Here is a 7,246-nt window from a genome sequence, read left to right on the forward strand (position 1 = left end):
TGTGTTTGTGTCTGGTTATACTTGTACATGCCTCAGGGAAGGGTGGTGTATGTGTGTTTGTGTGTGTTTAACAAGGTTGGAGGTTGTTTCCCATCTCCCAAGTTCAATGTCAGGAGAGCACCACTGATGTTCTCCACAAACACCACCTCCCAACAATGCATGCATAGCAGGCATACTTTGACCACAGCAGACCCATGTTCCTCCTCCTCCTCCCTTCCCCCAGCCAGCCCTCACCAGCCACATGCCCCAAACTCATAAAGGCAGAGACTTTTCTGTCTTAGAAAGATCCCTGAGAGGTTTCATTAAAACAGGCCAATATTCCTCAAACTAGAGTAATGTGTTTCGCGTGTGCGTTTCGTTTGTTGAATGCAATTTCTACAAATTAAAAAATGATATTTTTGTTGCTCTCATTAAAAGAAAGGGTCTCTTGGGACTCCCTTCCTTTTCTGCGTTGGCTACATTTTTACGAGTTCATTATGCGACCGTTTATTAGTTCATTATGCGAAACGAGACTTGAGTTCACAAACACGTTTAGCAAGAGGAGGACAAAGGGGAGCCTTCCCTACTCTCTGTCTTCCGTCTTCCTCTGTCTCCTGTTTGATTCTGTTCCCTCTGCCTCTCCCTCCTCTCCCTTTCCTTCTTTGTTCCTTTTCAAATCTGTCCGTTCTCCACCTATATCCCTGTTCAGACTTGTTTCCCTCTCTCTGTGTGTGTGTGTGTGTGTGTGCGCGAGTGAGGCCTCCCAGGCATAGCTGGGGAAATCCCAGTATGGAGAGAGAGATTGAGTTGAGTCAGTAACTCTAATCCTGTCTCTCCTAACTGCTCTCTCTCTCTCTCTCTCTTTTGCTCTCTCCCTTCTTCTCCCTCGTTCTGACGGGTAAGATTCTCTCTGTCTCCATTCCACTTTTCCATCTTGCCGGAGAGGAGAGCAGCGGACAGCAGCTGTGCTTTGCTGAGCTGTCGTGGAGGAGTGTGAAGAGAGGGCATCGGCTGCTTCTCTCTAAGAACCATATAAAAGCACCAATCATTCAGGACAGCTGATAATAAGCACCACAGACACACACACACACACACTCTCAGGATTGTAAGTAATAGGTGGAGGGAGGCAGTCAGTACCTTGCCCAGACAAGAGGACTGGTCGGACAAGAAAACAGAGTCTGTGTTTTGTCTAGAGGCTACAACGCCTTGGGGGTTGAAGGGGCATGGTTAGGAACTCGCGCACACACACACACACACTCACATGAGCCCAGACTTCTTTGACAAAACACATGCACATACATGCATACACACCAGGCACACCCAGTCAACACACATGAACAAGTTGGAACGCGAAACCCCATCGTAACGCACGCGCGCACACGCAAACACACGGATGAACATGCACACACGTGTGCACACAAAGTGTCTTGGGGAATGTGACCTTTTTTCCAAAAGCCTCCCTTTCCTGCCCTCTCCCCCTCCCCCTCTCCGTGTGTGAAGATGGAGGAGGTCAGAGGTCAGGGTGTGGGGGGCTCCAGATTAGGTTTCACATGACTGAACACCTTTGTTGAGGCAGGCCAGCCCCGAAAAGAAACATCCAGGAGGTTTTGCCCTGTCTATCTGAGAGAAGGAGAGAGAGAGGGGGAGGGGAGGAGAGAATGGAAGGGAGATGGAGAGAGAGAGACGGAGAGGGATAGAGAGAGAGAGATAGAGAGGGAGAGAGAGAGTGAGAGAGAGAGAGAGAGAGAGAGAGGGACTATAATTCAGTTGAGGGAGAGAAAGGGGGGAGGGGGGAGGAAGGGGGAGGACATTGATAGAGAGAACGCAACAAGGAACATCCAGGAGTTTGTGCGCTGTTTGTCTGAAAGAGAAGGAGAGAAAAGGGTCGGGGAGGATGACAAGAAAGACAGGGAAGGATGGAGAGAGAGAAAAGAGAAAATACAATTCTAGAAGTTGAGGGAGAGAAAGGGGGCATGGGAAGAATATTGATGGAGAGAAGGCTGAGAGAAACTTATGGAAAGTAGAAAAACACCCTCCTCCATTTTAACACCCTCCCTCCCCTCAGCCCCTCCCCCCTTCCAACTCCCACTCTCTCAGCATAGATGATGGTTTCTGCATGGCACTGTTGTGAATAAGTCTGCCAGTCCCTTCAACAACCAGCCATCCAGCCCCCTAACCAACCAGCCAGCCAGCCAACAAGCAGGCAGCCAGCCAACAGGCCAATCAGCACCCCTCCCTCCCTCCGTCCGTCTCCCCAGCTCTTCTACGGGCTTACCCAGATCTCCCTGCTGGCCACACAGAGAGAAGAAAGAGCCAGGCCAACACAGTAACGTGGATCAGAGAACAGAGCCCCCCCCCCCTCTACCCCCATCACTTCTGAGGGGCTGAGACAGTCTGCCCTGGGACAGGCTGTGGAGAGAAGGAGGGGGGAAGAGAAGAAAACTCTCGTGCAGACTGGGAAACCAACTTCCCCCACCCTTCTCTCTGTCTCTCCCTCTCTTTTTGTAGCCTCTCCCTCTCTCTTGTCAAATGTAGCTTTCGATTTCTTTCTTGTTTTTCGTCCTCTCCACAGACCTGGAGAGGGAGTTTCAACCAAATGAGTCATAGAGGTAGAACTGGCACTGCAGATAGCTTCCAGATAAGCTGAATACTTTGACCCTGCGTGGCTGCCAACATTGACCAGTATCGAACGTTCCTTTCTTCGTGTCGCTAACCTTACGTTACATGTTTCCACAAGGTCAACCGTCAACATATGGGCCACGTGTGTTACTGACCAGGCGAACGTTGGACGCTGTCTCGGACACTGCCGGCTTGTGGATTTAGCCACCCAAAAAAGGGGTTTCCCGGGGCGAGAAACAGGGGCGGGTTAGGTCGGGGGGGGGGGGGGGGGAGGGGGGAGGGGCGATGGATGGTTCCAGAGTCCGTCAGGCCAATCTGTCTGTCTGTCTGACAGGAACAGGAACTGGACTTGTGGTCTGGCCTTGAACCAGAGCGCAGAGCACAGAGTGGCATTGTGTCCTATTGCTCTCTCACACACACACACACACACACACCTTAGGCACACGAAGGACACCTGCCCAGTAAGAGCGTGTGGGTTCCCCAGGTGCAGTCGGTGTGCTCCAGCTTGGATTTATATAGGCTGTAAAAGAGGGTCATGTTATCGGTGGCCTCCAACCCCACAGTGTGTGTGTGTGTGTGCGTGTGCATGAGTGTGTGTCTGTACAATGAGACAGTAGGGCGCCCATTTACTGCCCCGTCAATAAAAAGACAAAGTTCATCCTTCTCTCTTTACATACAGGTTTGCTCTTTAATGCAATGACAATGAGGACAGTGACAGGCTGTATAGCCGTGAGGCTGCCCGCTACCTCACTCACCTCGGCCGTCTGCTTTCCCAATCAGTAGTACTTGGCTATTAATCTACTGGTGTGTGCTTGTGTGAGAGTGTCTTGGTGTGAGTCTCTGTGTGTGTGTGTGCCAGCGCTAGCATGCATGTGGACATGTGAGGGCGCGTGTGTTAAAGGTGTGCGTGTGTGTGTCTGTCTGTCTGTGTGAGAGAGAGAGAGAGAGAGAGAGAGAGAGAGAGAGAGAGAGAGAGAGAGAGAGAGAGAGAGAGAGAGAGAGAAAGAGAGAGAGAGAGAGAGGGGTCTCTGCGGGGCAGACTGTGTTACTGTGAGCCAGTCCAGCTGCTGCAGGGGTGACAGGGGGTACGAGGGAGACCAGGGAGGGGGCGGGGGAGGGAGGGAGGGCTGCTTTGGGAGTTTCTGGAAGTTTCTCCGAAACCCCGCGCCACCCTGCTCCTATGGCTCGGTAGGTCAGACAGGGCGGAGGGAGAGGGAGAGGGAGAGAGAGAGAGAGAGAGAGAGAGAGAGAGAGAGAGACAGAGAGAGAGAGAGAGAGAGAGAGAGAGAGAGAGAGAGAGAGAGAGAGAGAGTAAGGGAGGGAGGGGGAGGCAGTGGGAGGGGTGTGGTCACATGCTTGACCTGTTGCACTGGTCTTAGTACACCGTGCACATATTTCTTCTTCCCTGGAATTCACTGTGTGTATGTGTGTGTGTATGTGTGTGTGTGTGTATGTGTGTTTGTAGTAAAATTGCTGAGTGAGACATTGCTACTGTGTTAGGTTCATACCATGTCTGTGATTGGAAGCTCAGAGGTTGGGATACCTCTTCTCCCCCCACCCCAACCCCCCTCTCCTCTTCTCTCCTCTCCCCCCACCCCAACCCCCCTCACCTCTTCTCCCCTCCCCCCATCCCCCCTCTCCTCTCCTCCTAGGGAGGCAGTGTGATGATCATCCATTCAGGGCCTCGCTCTGCTTCTATGGCCTTTATGGGACAAGCCCCAGGTCCTAAACAGGGCCTGTCTGAATAGGCGCTGGTCTACAAAGCAGTTGTCACTCATTGTGGTGAACTGGGTTGTTTTTTATGTCCGAGGCTAACCCAGCTGTCATCGCCGTACCACGGCGCCTCTCTCCTCCTCTTCTCTTCTCTCCTGTTCTCTCCTCCCGACCCTACCTCCCCCTACCTCCCCTCCCTCCCCCCCTCCCTACCCCTCCATTCCTCCTCTGAGAGAGAAGAGAGGGGAAACAACAAACAAAGACTGGAAAAAACAAGGGCTTCAACAAACAGTACCCCAAAAAATGCACGCGCACACGTCAAAAGAAAAAACACACCATCTTGTCTAATTGCAATTTGGGTGCCCGTCTTCCGGAGATGGAGGGGGCGAGAGTGGTGTGTGTCAGGGGTGGGGAGGGGGGCGTTAAGTGGCGTCGGAGTGGGCGGAGGGCACAAAAGGATCTGCCACCCCCCCCCCCCCCCGATGGCTATTGGCTGGACTGGTCGCTTTCAGCTGGCCCCTCTCACCCACAGGTGTGCCCTGTGTGTGTGTACGTGTGAGTGTGTCTGTCGCCTCGTAAGTGCCCGTGTGTATGCGCGTGTGTGTATGCTAGTTTGAGACGGACATCTCTTTGGCGTGTAAGTGCTTCCATTGAAATCCAGAAAGAGAGAGAGAGAGCAGGGACACTGTTAAAAGATACGGCGCATGAGGGTGTTTGTTGTAAGAAAGGAGAGTGGCTTCCTTCGCTTTTCAGGACCTGTACAATGTCTGGTCGCTCTCCCACGCTCTCAGAAGTGTCCACGGCCTGGCCTCGTGGCCGGCGTGGCGTGCATCAAGGCCTTTGTCCAGACAACCTTCGCTTGCAGTCTATTCAATGTGCGTCATCAAAACAGCTCGACATCCTCCCAATGGGACGGATTTGCAGTGAAAGATGTACAGTTTTAGATTTGCATCCATCCAGCTCTCCATCCATGCAACTATACATCCATACATACATCCAGACATCCATCCAGGCTACCCCCACCAGCCATGCATCCAACCAACCAGCCAGCTAGCAAGGTAGCCAGCCAGCTAGCCATCCATCCACCCCATCTATCCAGACAGGCCAGACAGGCCAGTGAATGGGCCCACTGCCAAGGCCAATTGAGAGCCAGAGGGTAGGGAAGAAGAGGATAGATTCATACATTATTCATCGCCAGCCCAAATAATCCCCAACAGAATTGGTCTGGTCTGGTCTGAAGTTGGGGACTGCTGGGGCAACCGTTGGGGAATGGAAGGTCTGAGGGGGGAGGGGAGGGGGGGGTGCGATGGGAGGCCAATAGAGGGTTAGGGTCTGGGGGGTTTGGAGGTGGGGTCTGGGGAGGGTGTTGTCTGAGGATTAGATGCAAATATGTCTTTGATAGCTTTCACAGTCTGCGAGTCCCTTTCTGTTTATGGTTATTCATATTAAGCCTAATCTCTCGACACAATCTTCGTCATGGCGGGATGAGTAGGCAGAGGGGCATGCTGGGACAGGAAGCAGCAGGGGGTTCTGGGGGATGGAACCTGGCTGAAAGGGGTCTCCCGTGACCCGGATCAGGGGCAGGGGCCAAATTCCCGCTGGGGAGTGTGAGTGTCTGTGTATGTGTGACCACCTCAGACCCTGGCCTAGACCCTGGCCAGACACAGTGAAGGACCTAATGAACTATAACCTCCCCTTGTCCTGCTCACAGTCAGCACACACACACACCCAATGACAGACACACACACAGACAAACAAACACACACACACACACAACTAGACAGACAGAACCCCCATGCACACAACCCACTCCAAGCAAACACATCCCTAACTCTCTCCAGCCAGTCTCTTCCCCCTTTTATCTCCTCTTCACACACACAGACATTCCCTCTCTCCCCCTCTCTCTCTCTCCCTCCTTCTCTCTCTCTCTCTCTCTCTCTCTCTCTCTATCCATCACACACACACACACAATCCCGGGGAGTGATTTATTTGTCTGTGTCTATATGTCCCAGCTCAGTGTTGTGTCTCTGCCTCCCTCACTGCAGACAGCTGCTTCAGGAACCACCATTGCTGCAGAGGAGAGGAGGGGGAGAACAGAAGAGAGAAGAGAGAAGCGACGAGGAGACAAGAGGCAAGAGAAGCCAAGAGCAGAGGAGACAAGAGGGAAGAGAAGCCTAGAGCAGAGGAGACAAGAGAAGGAAAGACAAGGGAACAGAGAAGAGGAGGTGAGTGGAGAGGAGACTGCGATACCAATGTAAACACCTCTGATAGCACACGCTAGAACAGGAAACTTGGTGGGGATAAACAGAGAAGTTCTCAGATGAACATTGTTTGAAAGTTGAGATTCCTGCAACGCTGTGCACCCCCCCCCCCCAACCACTCCCCCCCCCCCAGACCCCCCTTCCCCTCCCTGCGGTCAGAGGGCAGAGGGCGAGGTCGGGCACAGAGAAGGGGAGGGAGGGAGTTAGAAAGAAGGGTCAGAGGGAAACGAGGGAGGGAGGGGTTCTCAACTCCACCCCTGTAGCCAGCTGGACCCCCGGTCCGCCCATCCCCAGGTCCCCTCCCCTCCTCTCCAGTAGTCTGGAGGGAGAGCCCAGGGTCAGGAGGTTCGCAGACTTTCTCTCTCTCTCTCTCTCTCTCTCTCTTTCTCTCTCTCTCTCTCTCTCTCTCTCTCTCTCTCTCTCTCTCTCTCTCTCTCTCTCTCTCTCTCTGTCTCTCTCTTTCGGACTGAGAGAGAGGAAGAAGACCAGACAGAAGATCATCACACACACACACGTTTGCATACACACACCCACGCACGCATGCACACTCGCACGCATACACACACACACATTCGCAATCACACACACATCATAAACAAACCCACTGACTCACACACATCCAGTCATCCAGACACCGCACACACGTGCACACACACACACGTGCACACACACAC

Source organism: Hypomesus nipponensis, chromosome 21, assembly GCF_054491055.1.
Source record: "Hypomesus nipponensis isolate SF chromosome 21, ASM5449105v1, whole genome shotgun sequence".
Taxonomy (NCBI): domain Eukaryota; kingdom Metazoa; phylum Chordata; class Actinopteri; order Osmeriformes; family Osmeridae; genus Hypomesus; species Hypomesus nipponensis.